Source organism: Chelonoidis abingdonii, chromosome 5 (assembly GCF_003597395.2).
Source record: "Chelonoidis abingdonii isolate Lonesome George chromosome 5, CheloAbing_2.0, whole genome shotgun sequence".
Lineage (NCBI taxonomy): Eukaryota > Metazoa > Chordata > Testudines > Testudinidae > Chelonoidis > Chelonoidis abingdonii.
The window spans coordinates 106745494-106767805 of NC_133773.1; the positions used below are offsets into that span (position 1 = coordinate 106745494).

Sequence of the window (22312 nt, forward strand, 5' to 3'; positions counted from 1 at the left end):
ATATCAAGTATGTATAAGAAGCAACATTTGCTTTATGAGGATAATCCATAAAAAAGCTGCCAAATGTCCTCAAATAAGTAACGTCTGTTCCCCAATCTAAATGTGATCTTCTCACAGGAAGCCATCTGGGACAAACATGCAAAACATTCTGCCTTGGTTTCAGCAGCAATATATTTACAATGTCTCATTAAGACTCTTCACTGCCATTAGTCCAGTTATCAAGCATGTTTCTTTGTGCTGTTTCCCCCATGTCAGGGGTGTCATCCATGGGCAAAAATACAGGACTTTCCAAAACAGTGGAATCGAGATATATTAAAAGGGCATGTTTTTCCCCGAAAGCAGGAAGTTTCATCCTTACTCATCAGTTATTTATGTATTCACATGGAATAAATGTAGTTGTGCTACATTTATTGAGCACAAGATATTTCATGTGTCTGCTGGAATGAGCAAAGCATTTCAGTCTCCTCCAATGTGTAATCAGAAGGGATCTCTCTGCCCACTTGTGATTTTAAGAACCTTTCAGTTAACTCCAAGATGCAAACACAAAATTGAGTATCGTGCATTTGTAAGATTCTCTAGAGAACTGGAGATCCATAAAAATGAACTGATTACACTCTTGCACATGCAGAGTGTTTTTCATCTGTGACAGATGTGTTTTATGTTAATGACATTCTTCAATTTTTTTTAAAAAAAGTCATCAAACTATAATTCAGTGCAAGATAAAAATAAAAGCAGGGCTTAATTTTTTTTTACCATGAATCCACTAGCCAAACCCATGAAACAAATAATAAGAGTAAAGATGGGTCCTCATGGGACCTTCAAAAGGTTCCAGGCACAAAGCCATAGTGGAGAGTTCAACTCCTCTCCTCCAGCCCCTCTAATGACTGCTAGGAAAGGTTAGGAAACTCCACTCTTTCTCTCTTCTCATCCTTCATGGAAGTGGGGGAAACTGCACTTCCTCTCTCTTCTCTGCTCACAGTGGCCTAGGGAGTCTCCCTCTCTTATAGTTTCTGGGAAGTGAATGTTACTGTCTCCCCATCTTCCACATTTCTCAGTATGGGAGGTCACATATATTGAGAACAGCAAAGAGTGCCCAAGGTTCAATCAGCTCTGTCTATAACCAGACAGATGCATGCAAAGCAACCATTAGAGTGACTGCTCTGTGTGAGAACAAGACCCTTATGGCTCTCTGCAAGGCTGGACTCACTCTATCAGTAATATGGGTTGCAACTGGCATGTGAGCATTTCTATCACCTTGAATACGTTAGAAGTATAGGTCTATTTCATATAATTGTTTCATAACAGAATATGTAACAGAATACAATTTAACAGAAATAGATTATAGATAGCTGGCAACCACACATGACTACTAAATCCATGGAACTATTAATTTATTCAAGCACACATTTCTTTACTGTTACCTTGACCTCTCTACCTACCTACTCTGCCTTTGTTACTTTATTCACTAGTTGTGTATTATCTAAATAATTCCTTGTGAGTAATTTGGGACAGTTCGTCTTTGTGTAATTTGCTTGCTCAGAACCTAGTACAAGTGGCTCTGACCCCTGATTGGGATGTTCAAGCACTATCAAAAATGATTATTAATAACAATAAATATTATTTAAAATGTAAAAAAGAACTATAGAATTTTGTAGCATGCAGGGTGATAGCTCTAAGTGAAGTCATGGCACACTCATTGATCACTAAAGCAATTATCAGACAAAAATGTAGCTTGTGATGTATGTTCTGTCATATGTCACAAAATGCTGCAAGCATACTTATAAAATTCTAAACTACATACAATTACATATGCAGTTTACAACAGTAAGAACAAACAGGATATGAAAAATGGTGACATATACAGCAGAAAACGTTTATCCAAGCCTCCAGCTCTCCGGATTAACCAAACCACCAGCACACACAAAGGAATATGGGAAACTGATGTTTCAGCTCCAGGCGGTGGGGCTCAGGCTGTCAATCCCATGTGGTGGGACTCCGGCTGCTGGACCCCAACCGCCCCGTTTTATATAATAAAATATATTAATACTTTTACTGATGTTGTCAAAAAAAACAAAAAACCTTAAAGATTTTTAATATTAACATTTGATAGACATGCTTGATCAGCTAAATACATGTATATAGAGATTTCATTCAAATTAATAAAATAACTAGAAATGACTTATTGTAGGTGTTGTAATGATGCTCACTTTGCTATATGGTAACACCCTGTTATATAGAAAGATCTGATGACTGCATTCCTGTATAATGTCTCTTTAAATAAAAACTAACTGTTGCAATTAATACTTTGTTTCTGATATTTACATGTCAAATATTTGTAAACTTGTTAAAACACCTTAAATAAATAAATAAACAATGTTGTTTTTTAAAGAAAAATACAAAAAAGAGTGAGATACTGTAAGTATGGTACAGATCTTCAACATTAGTTGGGGTTGATTGTCCTCTCATTTAAACTTGTTTAAACCTCAGTCCCTGGAAAAATCATGCAGCAGGTCCTCAAGGAATCAGTTCTGAAGCACTTAGAGGAGAGGAAAGTGATCAGGAACAGTCAGCCTGGATTCACCAAGGGTAAGTCATGCCTGACTAACCTAATTGCCTTCTATGAGGAAATAACTGGGTCTGTGGATGAGGGGAAATCAGTGGATGTGTTATTCCTTGACTTTAGCAAAGCTTTTGATACGGTTTCCCACAGTATTCTTGTTGGCAAGTTAAGGAAGTATGGACTGAATGAATGGACTATAAGGTAGATAGAAAGCTGGCTTACGATCAAATCAGGCTCAACGGGTAGTAATCAATGGCTCCATGTCTAGCTGGCAGCCGTTTCAAGCGGAGTGCCCAAGGGTTGGTCCTGGGCCAGTTTTGTTCAATATCTTCATTAATGATTTGGAGGCTGGCATGGACTGCCTCTCAGCAAGTTTGCAGACGAAACTAAACTGGGAGGATGGTAGATACGCTGGAGGGTAGGGATAGGATACAGAAGGACCTAGACAAATTAGAGGATTGGGCCAAAAGAAACCTGATGAGGTTCAACACGGACAAGTGCAGAGTCCTGCACTTAGGACAGAAGAATCCCATGCATTGCTACACACTAGGGACTGAATAGCTAGGCAGCAGTTCTGCAGAAAGAACTAGGGTTTATAGTGGACAAGAAGCTGGATATGAGTCGACAGTGCGCCCTTGTTGCCCAGAAGGCTAACGGCATTTTGGGCTGTGTAAGTAGGGGCATTGCCAGCAGATTGAGGAACGTGCTCATTCCATCTATTCAACATTGGTGAGGTCTCATCTGGAGTACTGTGTCCATTTTGGCCTACACTACAAGAAGGATGTGGAGAGAATTGGAAAAGAGTCCAGCGGAAGATAACAAAAATGATTAGGGGTCTGGAGCACATGACTTATGAGAGAGGCTGAGGTACTGGGATTGTTTAGTCTGCAGAAGAGAAGAATGAGGGGGGGATTGACAGTTGATTTCCACTACCTGAAAGGGGGTTCCAAGGAGGAAGGATCTAGACTGTTCTCAGTGGTACCTGATGACAGAACAAGGAGTAATGGTCTCATGTTGCAGTGGGGGAGGTTTAGGTTGGATATTAGGAAAAACTTTTTCACTGGGAGGGTGGTGAAGCACTGGAATGGGTTACCTAGAGATGAATTAGTTGGGAAATCATCCTGCATTGAGTAGGGGGTTGGACTAGATGACCTTCTGAGGTCCCTTCCAACTCTGAAGTTCTATGATTCTATGATTCTATTCCCAGCTGTTTGAAATCAGCATTTTATACTTAATGCTGATTTACACCAATGAGTATCTGGCCAATTGACTTTGATGTAATTATTCCTGATTCACACTGGTTAACTGAAAGGTAATCAAGTTAATTATCTCTAAAATTCAACTTTAAATGAGAGTATAAAAATGGAAAGATTAATATTCCTTGAAAGGGACATTTAAATATCATTCAATCCCTGTTCATGCTCTCCTTTATTATTCACTTTCTGATCACACTAGGCCTAATTCCAAGCATCCAACAGAAGTTTCTGAGCACCATTCACACCCTATGAACTCTACACAAGTTTCAAATGCTTAGCATCTCTGAGGAGGCACTCAGCATCTCACAGGACTAGGCTCACTGTCTGCTGTCATTGACCTTGAGTCACACTTTGCAATAGTGTGGAATGAAACAGGACGCATTCTTCAAGGTATGCATATATTCTAAAGAGAGTGGCTAGAACCTGAGTGACATTGCTCTGAAGTGAACTTTGTCATCCTCATGGGATAACGAAATAATCCATTTAGGGTTGCCAATTTCATATTTAAAATCTGGACACTCCAGGAAGAGTGCCGGAACTGCCCCGATCCCACCTCTTCCCCCTCTGAGACCCTGCCCATGCCCCACTTCTTCCCAAGGGCCCCACCCCTGTCCTGCCTCTTCCCCAAGGCCCTGCTTGCCCCTGCCCTTGAGGCCCACCCCTTCCGCAAAACCCTGTCCCCATTTGCTCCTATTTCCCCCTCCCCACATCCCTCACTGCTTTTCCCCTTATCCCCCTGAAGGTCTGGAGAACCTCACCTGTGGAGCTGGGGCTGTGAGCTGCAGCCACTTGACGCAGATAGGAGGTGGCCCTGGCTGAGTAAGGGCTGGCCTGGGTGATGACCTGGCACCTCCACACCTCCCACAATAACTTGACTTGACTTTGGATGTCCAGTCAGTAGATCTGACCAGATACTGTCAAATTCTCTTTTCGATCACACTTTCGAGTGGAAAAACAGGTCAGAATTTTGTAGTCAAAAATTAAGCATGCCTACAGAAACCAGTTTTTATAATAACAGAGGAAGACATAAACAAAACAATCAAAAACACCCAACAAACAAACAGAATCCCTATTTACTCTACATGAAAATCAGTAACCGATTACTAGACCTAGATGTTCAAGTCGTTAGGTGATTAAGACAACATTCCAGATTATAAGGTAAATAAACTCATTAACCTTAGGTTGTAATTAACAACTTTAAAAAGTATTCTCACTTAGAAAGTTGCCTCCAGCATGGGGGAGGGGTGGGAATGGAGACGGAATCTGTAATTTGAAAACAGAGAAGGGAAACTGAAACATTTGTAAAGTATGTAAACATCACAAACTTTAAAATGTAATAAGAATCAATTACAAGAACTATCTGTATGACAAGAGAGAATTATCATAGCATTGTTTTCTGTTTTCATTTTATATACATTGATTTACTGTAAGCAATCTATCTCGTTATAATTTCTCCAACGCAAGTTGGAGTGAAATAACTACACCAACCGAACTAGATTCTATTGGAAAGGTGAGAATAGAGCTCACTGATATATTTATGCTTGCATAATATGTACATTAAAATTCTGTCACCCCTCCCTGGTGACAAAAACTGCAGTAGAAAACAGTACAAATATTAATCTTGTCTCATAAAGAATATAATAAGAATGAAAAATGCTACAAATTTAACATATCTTCCTTATATTCTTCAGACTCCAATCCCATGGTCTTTGTTGAAAACTGTAACAATACTAACCAGCATTCATATCCCAAAGAAATAAAATGCCTGACAAGAACAAGGGGAAATGAACAATAAGCACTGATGGCCTCATATGCCTCTGAAACTGTAATCATCCATACTGAGAGGTTTGTGGTTCTCTGTAAACAACATACAGAATTAAGATGGCTCTAGGTACAGCTAAAGCAACTAATTATTTGAACTACCTGCCGGTGACGAAAGCCAATGCCACAAGAAATAAGAGAGTGAGCTAAGTAGGATAATCAGACCGTATTTTTGGCTTCTCTTGTGTAGATATATAAGGGAATTGCGAAAGGAGCCATTCCCCGTTGTCATACCTGCTGTAGCAGATTCCAAGGAATGCAAAATCCTACCTCTTATGCTCTGGAAGTACAATGAGGGAATTACAGTTCCACCCAAGGGTATGAAATGTGACCACAGTCCCTCGACTTTTTCACGCCAGCCCACCAGGGTCACTGCTGGGTGAATATTCACTATATGCTGTTAAAGGGAGTATGTTCTCCCATGTCCTGCCTGTCTGTATTCTCTGGACAAAGTGCCAATTGTTCTATGCCATTAATATCCCACTAGCATAGCAGTGGTTTATCAAGCCATTGTCTATCCCTAAGTGAGACTGAAACAAAAGAACCTGAAACAAGACAAGATTTCCAAATCTAAAGTGTGCAAAAACTAAGATGGAACTGAAATTTATATATTTGGTAATGCAACTGTATTTTTAAAAGGCATTGGAACTGCCCAAACATGTGTTCTGTCATTTTTCAGGGAACTTATTGCTAACTGGATAACTTAAAACTCCAAGGAATTTTGTCTGTCAATTAAATTCATTGCTCACCACAATCTTCATTTACACACTCAGAGATTGCTAGAGAAGTGATTTGCGAGAAAGACATTATTCATGTAACTAAATGTTCTGTAAATTTATTTGCAAATAAGCAAGTGAAGTGCCAAAACAAGGATGATACCACTGTTGTTTTTGATATACGATAAAGCATTACCTCTCATTTCACAGGCATAGGAGACACAGCAATGCATTGAATGGATAACTGTCTCACAAATGGAAATGCCAATTTTTAAAGGATGTGCAAAAATTAACAGCTACTGTATATGTGTCCCCTGATATAAGCAGATTCTCACTGTGTGCATAGATCAAGAACAATATGGTCATAATTAATTAAAGATTCAAGAAATGATGTTTTCTTAAAGATCAATGCAGTCTAGTGTATAGACCAAGGAACTGGATCTAGGCTTTTAAGTTCCTCCTAAATCTACCACTGATTTGTAGTCGAAGGAATTATAAGGAAGTCATAACTTCTCTGTGACTCAGTGTATTCATCTGAGTGAGTATCCTTAAATTTGCCTCTCACACAGAGGTGTTGTGAGGATAAATTAATTAACTTTCCCAATGCATGTTTTGTTCCTTATATCCTTGCTGTATATTTGTGAAGTAATATGCAGGAGGTTTAACAGAGAAATTATTGTATTTGCAAGGCAAACCAGTTTGACCCTTACATTTTACAACTAATAATTTTCTCAAAAATTATGGTCAATACACAAGGGATTTTGAATATATGTCTCATTGTTCAAAGAAACTATAAATCTTGTGCTTTAAAATAAGTGGCAGGTTTTGAAGTTCTTAATCAATAAGTGATATGGTGTTTCTTAACAAATAAAAGTTAATCGGATACTGTTTGTCTTATAAGACCACTGACATATATTGGTTTAATTAAAGTCTTTCAGATTATCATATGGATGTTATGTGCTGCAAATAATTGTTCTCTACTCAATTTTTTGTTAATGGAAATAGAGCAAATGTTATGATCCAGAATAAATAAAAAACAAGAAGGAAAGGAAAACAAGTGTAATTAATGAATTCACCTTTGGTTTATTGGCCATCCATTTAGATTAACCCTGATGTGATTAAATAATGATGTTTGCTAACAGATATGGATTATGTAGGGTGACCAGACAAAAGCAAGTGTGAAAAATTGGAATGGGTGTGGGAGATAATAGGCACCTATATAAGACAAAGCCCTAAAAAATCAGGACTGTCCCTATAAAATCAGGACATCTGGTCACCCTAGGTATATGTAAAATTATGACCAAACATATAACACATTATATGATACATATTTTAGGTGCTTAGTATCTCACCTAAGATACTCATCACCTTCATAAAAAGTTAAATTACGTACAGATTTCCTGCAAGGGAATGATGACTTAAGTTTACAATCTCAATTGACACATGAAAGAAAAGCATCTTTCCTTCTGACAGTATAATATAATATTTATTTTGGAATCAATAATCAATTTTAAATGCATAGGAGAGGTAAGTGGAGGTAACTCCTTATATGTATCACCAGACATTTCCAGCTCCTTTGACAATGTTTCAGATTTATAAATACCAGAAATATTCATCTACTATGGAAATGCCTATTTCAATCTAGGCCAAGGAGGCAAAATCAGTTTTATTTGCATACTGATATCCATATTCAGTACGTTTATCATTAGCGATACTCAGTACTACACTAGCTTAAGGATATGTTGGTAGATATTTTGATAAGTAAAATACAATAATTAAAGTATGTTTTTATTGCTTGTTTTCAGAATAAAAGGAAAGCCTTGACAGAGACACATGCACACTAAGCATATGCTATATGCTGACTGGGCATGTTGAGTCAATAAGCAAGTTTGCTAGGTGACTTAATTCTAAATATTTATTTAGCTTCTCTCTTTCCAACTGTAAAATGCCACAGAAAATAATCATGGGTACAAAATTTAGATAGTTGAGCCCTTTGACTGGTTTTCTGCATCACAGTATATCATTTTGCAACTGAAAAGGTACTCCTTTCCTTACTAACTGGTAAGCAGTTGCTATAGTAGTATCTTAAGAACCCCTTTTCTGACCTCTCTTCAGTTGCAACTTCCTCCCAATTGATCTTTCCAGAGCTGAAGCATATCTGTATTTATTCCAGAAACACCAACATGCCAGTTTTAGAGGTTTAACTTTGTGGATTAGTGCATCAACTGGCAAAAGGAATAAACAACTAAATAAATAAATATCCCCTCCCCTCCAAATCCAACTAACCAGTTGGAGCAAACTTACTGAAAATCTAAACTAACAAATCTGAACTGAGCCTTCTGAGAGTGAGTCATCACAAACTGGAATACTGAAAAAAGAAATAACATCTAAGAATTTCCATTCCTGCATGACCAGTGCATCATTTTCAGTCAGAATGATAGCTAGATATTCCTGAAATAAATAAAATGACTTGAGAACTTTCACCATAAAAGGAGGGTTCTATTATACCACTGCTTCTGCTCTAAACAACCCATTATCTGCAGGTAGCACAAACTGTAAGCTTGGCAAAGACATGTAATGAAGACCATACACAGTTCTGCTAGTGTAGCTTCCACTCTTCCTATGTGGGAGGTGATCACTGGCTGTTTTTAGAATGGAGTTCCAAGTCCACTTTTTCAGAGTTAGACATAACAGAATCCTCTTTAGGGCAATTAAGCCATTTCTCAGAAAAAGCCTTTGATAGCTTGTTTAGCTGCTGTGCAGTTATAGGAAGCCAGTTTGGCACCAGGCCAATGTGGGATGGACAGGATGGCTTCTGTCATTTGGTTGCTGGCCCATTTAAGGTGAGTCTGAACTCAGACTACCCATGGCAGTCCATCTAGGCAGTTAATTGGATAAAAAGCACCTGGACCTGACAAAAGGCCATCAAGTGTCAGTAGAAGCTGGTGCTCACAGAAAGAACCTCTTCTAAGGTAGAGGAACGCCCAGAATTGAGAACCACAAACCCTAAGGAGGAAGTCTGTGTAACCCTAGAGTCAAGGGGAGATACTACAGGCCTGGAAGGCAGAACTGAGAACTGCAGGCCCAAAAGAGTAGAGCTGTGTAACCCCTGAACCCAAGGAGAGAAACTTAAGTTCCAGCTTATTTGTATTTAAAAAGTAGAAGCCAGCATGGGAATTTTGTCAACAGCTATATTGACTGTGTGGAGTTCTTCAAGGGTCCTAAGAGAAGGGAAACTGAGGCAGGAGTCCCTGTATTGCTCAGCAGGGAGCATTACAGGACAGGCACTCCCTACAACAGCATCTCTCTCAGTTCCCAAATCCTAAGAACTGAGGAAGACCTTTGTATTCTCCCTTTTCCTAAGAGCCTGCAAGTTACATAGCAGAAAAACATTTCTGAACAGATACATCCAGTTTTCCTGAGGCACACTCCCGGCTGGATCCAAGGGACAGATCTCAATCTCAGACTCTGAGGAAACCTCTCCTTCTTTCAAAGACAAACCTGAGAAACTAGCTGTATAGACAAAAATTACAAGGACTTTAAAAAGTCAAGGCTCTGGAATTTTTGGTGGTACCTACTGGGTTTAAGATGAGCAAACAAATCTCTGGAAACAGGAGGAAGGCAATGAGAGTATCTTTGACTATATTTTTAGCGATGTGTTTAGGGAGGGGAGAATGAAAATTTCTTGGCTTTAGACTCTGCTGCCAAGTAGGATTGATTTATTCAGGCAAGTACTGCAAGAAAGAGGGCAGAAAGATGGACACTTCCATTGGCCTCTCCCCTATCTGAATCCACATTTCATATGGTAGTTACTCATTTCCCGTCTATCAGAAAAGGCTGGGGTCTGCAGCAGGCATGACAGACATTATTTCAAGAGCAGCTGCTTCTCCTTTTGATGGCAAGAATGGCAAGAATTACAGTATAAGCAAACATTATCTTCAGTAAAAGAGGGAAGATAGATGTTGCAGCATGAATAATGTGTTTTTTTTTTCTTTTTAAGGTTAGGTTTTTCTAAGGCCTTTGAGCCTTAACCCGTGAGGCAGAAGTCAAACTGTGGAGCTGAGAAAGAGTGAAATAAGAGCCACTGAGACATATGGAGGTATTTCAATTTGGCTGGCTGCCTTCTCCCTGCCTATTGCTACCAGTGAGAGGAAAACTGCAGCCTGTGCAAAGCAGGCCAAGTCACTGAATAAAAATTATCTAGACATGAAAATGGCACACACAATATACTCTAGAAAAATCTATTGATCTGGAGGTTTTCAATCCCCTGGAGAGCCATGAACAGGTGTTATGGAATCATAACTATCCTGATCTTCTCACATTGCTAAATGGAAGGGGGTCCTGGCACAGAAATCCCAGCATAAAAAAATTAAGTATGTTTCTGTTTTTGTTCATTAATATCATGTAGTTATTTCTAGGTTATGGGAATTTAATTGAACATTTATTAGACATAAAAATCCTAACTTCTGAGCAGCTATATAGGTGTGTGCAAAATAATATAGTGAGCTTTAGTCTAATCTCTCCAACTTTACTTAGGTCCTCAAGATATATCTATGTTCTATGAAATCTTGTTATGATCTGAAACTGTTTTGAACTAGTAATTAAACTGGGAGAATTATATTTTTCACACTCTGTTTTAAATTTATTAAGTCAACTTTATCATTGGTGTTCTCTGCAGGAAAGCATCTAAAAGGTGGCGCTTTCCTCAATGAGTGTACACACATTTTAAATAGATATACTTGATTTACTCCATTTGTTTTAAGCCAAAGACTGGAAAGAAATCTTTGACAAAACTGTCATCTTTAAAATACGGTGATATTTCATTTTCCCCTTCTGCACTATTTAGATTGCCTAGAACTGAAATGCTTCCAGCAACCACTGTGTCCAATTTTTCAGAGCTGTCACTTCCTGGCAAATCTGCTTAAGCAAAATACTTATGTTGTTAGAAAACAGAGCAAACGTATATTATAAAATGCTTTCTATACTCCTTTACCAGTCAGACTCTTATTCAAGCACACAAAATAGCAAGAACGTTCAAAAATAAATTAAAAGCTGACTATGATAGATTGGTTATAAGTCCATGAATCTAGTACCCCTATGATTAGTTTCCAAAGACACAGTTGGACTTAGCTCCTTGAATTTTTCTACATAATAATCATATAATCAAAATGTTATTTTCGATGCATCTACTGTAAGGTCATTAAACTGAAAAATAACAGTTCAATGGAAGAAGAGTACAATGAAATATGACCATAAGTACTTCTCTCTAGTCCACATCTGTGGTTGTTGTTATACTTTATTTGTCAACTGATGATCCTTTGTAGGGTAACACAGAATTGCTACAGTATTACACTTGTAGACCTTTGGCCATGCTTTGCTGCATGTATCAGAACTCAAAAAAATACAGTAAGAATGAAAAGGAGAAAAAACTAAGAAAAAAATAAAGAAATCCCAGTATGTTAAAGTGACCTACATTGTCCAAAAGGCAGGAACTCTTTTCACAACACTAGCTATATTTTTCAGATAAAATAAATGTATCTTATTTTAGCTTTTAATCGATAAACCATATTTAAGAAGAAAATTAAACTATGTTGAGAGTGTATACAAACAACAGTTTTAAAACAATTTTTCAAATGTCCTTGTTTCGGGTCAATATAATTTTTTTTCATAGATTTCTTAATACTTTTCTAACCATTCCACTTTTTCTGTGTTTGTGCATGATTACACAGAAACTTGTTTAAATTAATCTTCCAAGTTTGCACACAAGGAATTACATAAGACTACAATTACTTCCACTGCTTTAGAAAGCCTGTCATGTTACAGGAAACTCAGTTCAGCTTATGGAGTACAATTCGAATCCCAATTCTCTGATGGCCCGTTAACACCAAATCCGTCACCCTTTAACACTGCAAAATCAATACACTGGAATGTCATGGAACTCTGATGGCCCACAAAGCCTTGGTATACATTTATTAGACAAAGATTTTATATTACTTCAGAGAAGAAAAGTGTCAAGTTAAAATCAATTTCAAGTTCCATACTAAGCAGGGAATAGCCTTAGACAAATAAAAGATTTAGTTCAAGTTACATTCAATGCAGCATAGGAACCAAAATAAAGGTCAAAGTTGTTCAGATGCATTATTTCACACTAGGACAGCAAGACGGGCATCTCAGAAGTGTTCACACTGGTTTCCAACTCTATACATTTTCGATATTTATAAAGCACCAGTTATTAGATTATCTAGATACTGACCACCTACTACATGCAGCTGCACACCCACAACTTCTAGGCTACCCCTGGGCCAGCATTCTCTCAGTAACTTCCTTTGATAGCTCCTCCCCCCAAGCCCAGTAATCCATCACAAAAGCACTTCAAAAAGGCCAAGTCTTGCTCCAAGAAGGAATCTATAAATACAAAAGTAAACTAAACAAACAAGCAAACAAATTACTCTAGCACAAAGAAACATATTGCCCCAAAACCTGAACACTGAACCTTCCAAAGGTAACCTCATCCAGACAACTTGTGATATCATTTAGCTACTGTATTTAGGCATGCCAAGAGCAAACTCTGAAGCATTCCTCTGACGAGAGTCAGATTTACACTTTATGCACCCCTAGGCACAGCATCTTCAGCCCCACCTTCCCCTCCTCCTCACACCTACAGCTGACCTTCGTGTTTTCCATAAAAAAATTAAACTTATAACCCACTTTTAAATTTTAGGCACCCCTAAAATGCCAGTATCCCTAGGCATATGCCTACTGTGCCTAACTGGAAATCCAGCCCTGCCTCAGACCTCAATCAAACAATGCTGCAACATATTCTAAAGGATTTAAGAGGTAGCTATTGACTTTTCTGACACAACGCTAGTAATTTTCCCCAACACTAGACAAAATCATCACTCTTTTGACCTGTTTTAGTGTATGGGTGTTCTGAAACATTTCCTGAACGTAAGACAGAATGTCATGTCAGACCCCACCCCCCGCCAGCACAGGATTCCCAATGTCTAAGGGAAAAGCTTACTTTTTTTTTTAATCTTACTGGGCTAGTACCACAACTGACAGAAGAGTTCTAAAATCATAATATAAGGCTGCCTGTCAAAGTTTCACAACTGTTCCCGTGTAGCTTTCCTTGAATCCCCAGCATCTCAAGATCTGGACAAGAACTAAACAATACTAGACTCAGTACGTTCAATTCTGTGTTCAGAGTTTATTATTTGTGTATCTTCCAAAAAAGAAATTAGGGGATAGTATTTAAAACTCTTCACTGTCACCAAGAGAACATGTGATGAACCTTAAACACTGACCCTAAATTGTCCAATGTAGACCAGAAAAATTGGAACAAAGAATGAGATCTCTGAACAGACTGCATGATACAATTTGTGTGCTAGGTGGACCTGATTGTTATATAGACCAACAAGAAAGTCTGATGTTTTTGCTCTTGGCATTCACAACTGGAAAGACAAGGATGGATACTTTCTCATTTTTACAGACCTGCCTTGAGGATACACCCTTTTTGGGTTCCCACTGATAACCAATGTGTCCAAAAAATAAATCCAGACAAGTCAAACTGATTATTCTTATTGGCTCTTTGAGACCCTGGTTTCCCAGAATGATTCAGATGTCAATATGCAATGTACAAATAGGTCCTTTGACCAAAACCATTCTTTACTAAGGTTCATATTTTCGCCTTAACCTTCCCAGAGCCAAAAGAAACCTGCAACCTGAGAGAACAAATCTACCTTGGCATAGGTATTATCATGATTTAGTGAAGTTTCTCCTGAAATCAATAAGAGTTTTGATTACTTGTTCATACTTGTTCATTTGGAAAACTTGTTTTTCTTGGTCCTGTCATCAGACCATATCCCTATATCCTGTAATTCTTATTAGATGGTTTTCCTTAAGGTTTAAACCTTAGTTTCCTGAAAGTTAAGCCCTCAACCCTCACCCCTCAAAGGTGTAACATCTAAGGTTTAAAACACAAATCGATGTTTGCATCCATACATTTATCAGTAATTTAACACAGTTGCCTAGGAAAGGCCTGCAGTCAGACAGAGAGTGGAACAATTCCCCTTCAAGCCCATGTCGGACTTTCTCTCTTCACTATGTTCCCCAAAGCTCACCTTTCCCTGAACTATTACCTCTTCAAGGAGAGTCAGAAAACCCAGAGTTCTTTCCAGCCATGAACAACTGCACATTTTCCCAGACCAGCCAGCGTTCAGGTCTCCCTGTGATTGTGTGTCCAAGAAAAATATAGATTTTCATTTGAATCAGCCAATTTTTCTCCTATTGTTTTGTCAAAAGCCCAAGCATCCTTTCATTGCACACAGTATTTGCATGCAAAGAATTTACTTTAGCAGAACACTTTAGCAGGTGTATCGTCAAGGCAGGTCTGTAAAAATGAGAAAGTATCCATCCTTGTCTTTCCAGTTGTGAATGCCAAGAGCAATGCAAGAACAGAGAAACCTACTATGAGAAACAAAAATTTAAAGTAAGAAACTAATTTCCTCCATTCCTTCTCCTCTGAGTGTCTAGTATATCTCATATTGTTCAGCTGATGGACCTTCATAATATTTTGTGTTCTGTTGCTGCAGAACCAACCAGCCACCAACGGCTGGATATTAATGAACCAACCTGATTCCTGAGATTGTCAATGATACTGAAACACAAATAGGGAAGTACATCAATATTAATTCAGCACTTCTTATATGCCAACATGGGGGCTCTGACTATCTCTCTTCTAAAGTGTAGCAAGTCCATAAGCCGAACACACTCCCCATCCTGACGTTTCCAGGAAGCTTAATGTGTCTTTCTCCCTCCACAGCCCAGCTTGGCTTTGTAAGAGACTTAATTCAGCCCTGATTGCTTAGCCACGTTTTCTGGTAATATCATGTATTTTTAGATTCATTTTCTCTGTTGCATCTTAATAGTGATTTATCAAAATGTTGTTCAACTTACTCAAACAGTTAGTGATATTAAAGTCAGTGGAACTACTCATGTTAGTAAAGAGAGCAGTATTAGGTCCCTGGTATAACCCCTAAGGCTAAACAATGCTGTTCAGACACTTACTGCAGACTCTTACAAGCACATAGCTAGAACTTTGGGAATTACTAATAGCTAGATTACATGCAAGTTGGCACTCATTTAAAGACAGAATTTACTGAAACTGGGCAAGAAGCATGTAAACTAAAGATATCCCAAGTTGTTATCAAAATGTATCTAGCTAACATGTTAACAGCATGTCTGGGACATAAAACCTAAAATGCCAAACCAAAGGAGTCTATTATGTAAAAGTTCACATCTAAAGGATATTATCCTAGATCAGTTTAATTTATTCTCATTTAATAATAAAAAATATACCTTTAGCAATATAGCAAAGCATAGCAAAGTATCTAGCTAGCTGTGCTAGAAAAAATGGCATTTATCATGTGATCTGGCAAGAGAAGTGAATAGACGCCAAATCCTGGGAGGTGGTGAGCACCTGTAACAAACGTATATGAAATTATATTGTATGTTATTTATTTCAGTGGCAATTGAATGTTATGGACTAACATTTATAAAGAAGTGAATCAAACTGAATATCAAAACTAGGTTTCTAAGAATTTCAGTTTGTATTAGTTTACTACAACGTCTGCTAATAAATAGCTAAATTATACAGAAGAAAGCTGACTCTTCAGCATAATTTTTAAGTATTTATAAAAGGGACTTCCTAAATGGGCACTTTAATATTTCAGTAAAGAAACAGGTTAGTTTTGATATTTCATGATAACTACTGACAGATTTTTTAAAAAGCATGTGTAATGTTAACATTATCTATGTTCTATATTATTTTTTTTCCTACAACCTTATGGGGACACATATAGAATTTTGTAAGTATTTTTCTTTCCTTTAGACTCCTACTACACTAAGTAATATGATAACTGGGTTTCACAGAAGTTCATCAACATAATAGAATTTTCAATGCTAGCACTTCTTGCAGCACAATATCATAACAAAACTTCAACTTTACATTCATGTATCATTACCTAAATTGAGTGGAAAATCATCAGGCCTTATATTAATACATTAAAGAAGTTGTCAATGAAGAAAACTCATACAACAGATGTAATGTTGTCACTTTACTATGTGAATCAATGCATCATATCCAGAAGCTTCTTTCATAGTCCAGGTTTGTTTTTCTTTCAATTAATTTTTTGCCACAGCAAACAAGAAGGAAGGAAAAGAGAAGGAGAGATAGGTATTGTTTCCACATGCTGCAATGCAAACTGAAAATTTCAAGCATCACAGCCAATTTCTTACTGCTTGCGTCATAGTTTCTGAATATTGGACTTCAGTTGTAACTCTGATATCACTCTTGCTTTGTGCAAATAATGTGAGGGCTCTTGAGAATGTGGATATCCACATCGTTTACCCTCTTTGCAACATTCAGTACACACGATTTTATTACTGCTATTTCCCCAAGACATTCTAATATTTTCTATGACGTCTCTTTCCAATCCACCGGTGTCTCTTAGCAGACGTCGCTCTGCTCTGTTGTAAGTCTCAGGAGAGTTAGGATATTTTTTGCCAATTAGAAATATACAAGTTGTTTAATTAACATATCCTTTTCATCAATGGTTTAACCCTAAGCTGACAGACAGACTTTCTCACAAAACATGAACAAAGAGGTTCTAATTAAACAGACTGAAGATTGTAAAAGGATAATTTGTTTAAACACCCACGGGATTCTTTGAAAACTCTTCAACAAGGCCTCTACTATAAAAGCATTTAGAATTTTTTATGGATCCCTCATTTATTTAGGGAAAGAGTCCTGTATTTTAAAGACTAAAGACTTTGGAGAGCCCTGAATAATTTTAAGTTTGGATATAAGACACCTTTTAAAAATTCTAAATTGAGACAAATTAAAATATAACAGTTTCTGGGTCGTACAGCAACATGAATTTAAAACTAGATTTCACCAAACAGTTATAACTAGAACTAGAACCATCAGATTACTGTGTTTTTATATGATCTGAATGAAACAGAAATATTAAAGGTTGAATTCAAGATAATATGCAAGATGATGTATATTACACATTAGTTACTGGGTGTTAATACTTTTATGGGAATTTAACTGAGGGGGACCTATACACCAAGAAGCCAACAAAAGGTGTAAGTAAATTTAATCAAGGGCTGTCTTATCTTCACTTACACCAACTTGTACCTTACTGTTTTTCCTGATATGCTTCTTTCTTCCACATCATCAGTGTGTGTTACACCAAATTCCACTCCTTTAGACTCAATCAGCCAAATTCAGACGTGATCTTGATGTATAAAGGGATATTAAGTGGGTGTGAGTCTGTATCTAAGAAAAGTGGAGTGAGTATTCTGAGACAGGAAGAAGCTCTATGTTACACCAGTTTAGTTTCCCTTAGGTTTAGATTTCATAAATCACTTTTGGATTTGGTTCTACAAGTTCAGAAACTCCAAGAAAATAACCTCCTGAAAACAAAAAAATATAGTGTATGGACTGGATCTCGTACACCTTGTAAACCTGGACTTAAAGATACGCTGACATCCAGTCCCCTCACCCAAGGTAGACTGATCCTCCTATTTTCTTATTCTCAGGCCTCCACATTCACTCACATTTGCACTCAAACCAGATGAATAACCCTAGTTTCTCCTATATTTTACCATCTCAAAGATGTATTTTCTGATTCAGAAAGTGTTGAATTTCAGGTGTTCAATACTAGAATTTTGTCAGAATCTTGAGTGGGAATTATGATTCAGTTGCACCCAAGCTTCCCCAAGTCCATCCATCAATGCTTCAGACCTAGCACTGAGTCAAATCCTGTGGTCTAATTTCCCAGTTAAATCAGAAAGAACTAAGTACAGACCATAGTATTTGACTTACTGTGTTTATTCAAACATGGACAAATGCAGTCTCCTCTATCTGCAGCTAGTGAGGGATCTGGATGTAGGGAGTCCATGCAAGGGCTGTGCATTTCCCATCAGGCATGGAACTCAGTTTTGTGGGAGTACCCTGAGTGTGATGAGCAGGACGGGATGACCAGAGAGGAGGCAAAGGTAGGATCAGAGGAGCTGGTTCTCTGAAGATCCTTTATCACCCCCATCATCTGGGAATGGGGCTGGCTAGAAGCCTATAGAAGTTATTCTGCCTATTTGGTTACTTAGGCAAGGCACTATGTTCTGGATTTCAGCTACAATGTATATCTTGTTTTCATTTCAAGCTTTTACTTTATAAATAAAATTTATGTACATAACAGGAATTTTGGAGCAGTTTTTCTGCTTTATATGGTCAATTCAAGTGTCTGGAGAAAAACAGCTTTTGCTGTGTAAATTAAAGAAAAAAAACAACCTTCATGAAGTGTGTCATAACAAATACTGAGACAATCATTTCCAATACTGTGTACAGATGTGGTCTCCTCACCTCAAAAAAGATATTCTAGCACTAGAAAAGGTTCAGAAAAGGGCAACTAAAATGATTAGGGGTTTGGAGAGGGTCCCATACGAGGAAAGATTAAAGAGGCTAGGCCTCTTCAGCTTGGAAAGAGGAGACTAAGAGGGATATGACAGAAGTATATAAAATCATGAGTGATGTGGGAAAGTGGATAAGGAAAAGTTATTTACTTTCCCATAATACAAGAACTAGGATCACAAATTAATTAATAGGTAGCAGGTTAAACAAATAAAAGGAGTTCTGTCTTCACACAGTGCACAGTTCAACTTGTGGAACTCCTTACTTGAGGAGGTTGTGAAGGCTGGGACTACAACAATGTTTAAAAGGGAACTGGATAAATTCATGTTGGCTAAGGTCTACAAAATGGCTATTCGCCAGGAAGGGTAAAGAATGGTGTCCCTAGCCTCTGGTTCATCAGAGGATGGAGATGGATGGCAGGAGAGAGATCACATGATCATTGCCTGTTAGCTTCATGCCCTCTGGGGCACCTGGCATTGGCCACTGTAGGTAGACAGACACTGGGCTAGATGGACCTTTGGTCTGACCTGGTACAGTCGTTCTTATGTTCTTTGTTCTTAACTCGGGAATACCAGCCAGGGATCCCCAAGTATATTTAAATCATCAGATCCCAAGATTTTACCATTGCTTGTTTCATGATTTTGTGAAAATGAACTAATAAGAGTGAAGGGAGCAAACAGAAGTGAAAAGGAACATCCCCTGGAACTTTCACAGACAGCTGGGCTGCTGCCAGGAATCTGCACTCACCTTCTTCTCCTCCCCAAGCAACAACATTGGCATACTAAGAAGCCGCTCCGGCACATTCAACTCCTTCTTCAACCAATAGAAGGGAAGGATTTTGGCATCACAGGATTAATGTGAAATTGATCTCAAAATCTGATGACTGTGGAATAATTCTAGGTTCTCTTCCTACTTCTCATTAGATTGCTATAACAAATTATCCCTCAGGGCACTTTGAAATACCTTCCTCAGGCAATATTCATGTCTGTGCAGATCCACAGGCCAAACTCCTCTATACACACGGGATGTACAGTCACTGTGAGGGCTACTGCAGCCATGGAAGAAAGTATTTATTCTTCCTTTCTCCACAGTCTACTTGCTCAGGCAGTGACCATGGACCAGGATTGACCCTTAGGGCCACATCTTCAGAGACATTGAACAGCCACTGTTTTCATTGATTTCGATGGGAGTTGTCAGTATGTGGCTCCCCTGAAAATCAAGCTCTTAATTATTAGGCAGAACAAAGCTTATTTTGCAGATATTATTATTATTATTAATATATTATATTATTATTATTTATTATTATTATTATTTTATTTTTTGTGACTTCTAATTTCAGTTTGACTTATATTTCCAGAGCAAAGTGGCTTTTAGTATGACCCTCAAACAAGTCATAGTACATGATATCAATACTATGATAGCAATAAGCCAAAGACTAAAGTTTTTCCCCTGCAAAATTATAATTTCTTTGGTCTTTGAATGTCCTCTGGGGGTAAGTCATTTTAATTTAACAGCTTCCATTGATTCGCAAATATTCCATTAAAAATAAAAGCAGGGGGCTTTGTGCAATCAACTGGAATAAAAATAAAAACAATCAATACAAGCAGTCATATCATGTAGCAAGGCTAAAAGAGTAAATAACTTTGAAAATGACCATTATTCAGAAAACTGAAAGCATTTCCCCTGAAGAAACAAAGCAGATATTTTCATGTTTTCTTGAACAAATCACAGCTACGTTATTTCAGCACATAATGAACTACAAAAAAAGTAAAAGAGTTATAACATTACTGGCTGTATTTATCCTAAGGAAATAACAAAGAAGGTACAGAAACGTAACATTTATATGTTTGGGTTTTATTTGTAAAAATAAAGCTGTTTTGTAAATCTTGTACATGGGACTTGAAAAATCCACCTACCCACACAATAACATTCAGTGGGAAGCTTTTCCTGGTGAGTTTGGAAGACTAAGCCATCAATTTCTGCAGATGTTAAGCAGTTATTTAAAAAGCAAAATAAAAACTTACATTTCTAGCCAATGTGGCTGTAAAGATTACTTTCCAATGAAATTTGAATTAGGGCTTCATTCCCGAAAAAAAAAAAAAAAGAAGAAGAAGAAAGAAAAAAAAGGATGTGCTTCACTTCAAGCATCTGCAGAGGTTCACTGAAGTTTTAGAGTCAATCATATGTGTAAAGGTTTGCAGGATTGGGGCCTGAACATATAATGCAGTGTTGCAGACACAAATCTGGTGCCTCTGCTGCTACAAATAGCATTGCTAAAATCATATCAGAAGTTATACTCTGCTATGCTGCCATTCCCTACTTGAACATCAGCAAAGGCAGACAGGCAGGCACTGGGGTTATCCGTAGGCTCCAATAAGACTGGTGGAAAGAGAGAGTAGTGAAACCCTTTTCTTTCTCCCTTCCTCAAAGCAATAGAACTCTAGGGGAGTTGCAGATGAATGGACATCCTTCGTCTACAACAGATAGGAGGCTGTAAAGGGGAGTTAGCTGCTCACGTACACACTTACGACCCCAGACTGTATTTTAGTTGGGCAACTCAACACACAACCCAATCTGCTTTCTTTTTTATTTAATTGCTTCACTAACCTAGTCTGCTTTGGTTAATAGCCATTATCTGTAAGCAGATCTGTTCATTTAAAAGGATTTTTTAACAATAGTTGTATTACCGTCAGGTAGAGACTTACCAGTAACTAAAGGTGAAAACTCTGAATTGGAAACACTAATGGGGAAAGCTAGATACTGTTGTACCATATAATCAGAATATAAGAAATCAATGTAGGATGAAAAGGTTCACACTCAGCTCTTAACAAAGATCAGTACCATTTGTATATTTTTATTAATTATTATTATTCTTTATTATTGTCATAAATACAAAGAGAAGGGTAACAACCTTCCTGTATACAGTACTATAAAATCCTGCTGGTCAGAGGCACCAAATAGTCTTACCTGTAAAGGGTTAAGAAGCTCAAGTATCTGGCTGTTACCTGACCCAAAGGACCAATAAGGGGACAAGATACTTTCAAATGGCGGGAGGGGGTCTTTTTTTCTGTCTGTTCCGTGTAGCTTTGGCTGGAGTAAGATCAAAGAAGCAAGCAATCCAACTCCTATACAGTTAGTCAGTATTTAGCAAGGAAATGCATTAGATTTACTTTTATTTTGGCTTGTGAATTTTCTCTGTGCTGAGAGGGAGGGTATTCCTGGTTTCCTTTTGTAACTTTAAAGCAAGGGTCAGCAACCTTTCAGAAGTGGTGTGCCGAGCCCTCATTTATTCACTCTAATTTAAAGTTTCACGTGCCAGTCATACATTTTAACATTTTTAGAAGGTCTCTTTCTATAAGTCTTGTGATACAGCATGGCCAGAAGGCAGCATAAGAGTGTTAGCAGGGGGCCTTATTCCCTGCCAAGGGAGGAAGGTTTGCTTTAGATTAACTAGAACAGCTGTGGCCAATTAGAGCACCTGACT

The 22312-nt window shown here is 37.8% G+C and overlaps 1 protein-coding gene across 5 annotated transcripts in view; it reads right to left on the reverse strand.

Moving 5' to 3' along the window:
• PCDH7 (protocadherin 7) overlaps positions 1 to 22312 on the reverse strand; it is a 417657-nt gene that overhangs the window by 335140 nt on the left and 60205 nt on the right. The window lies entirely within an intron of this gene.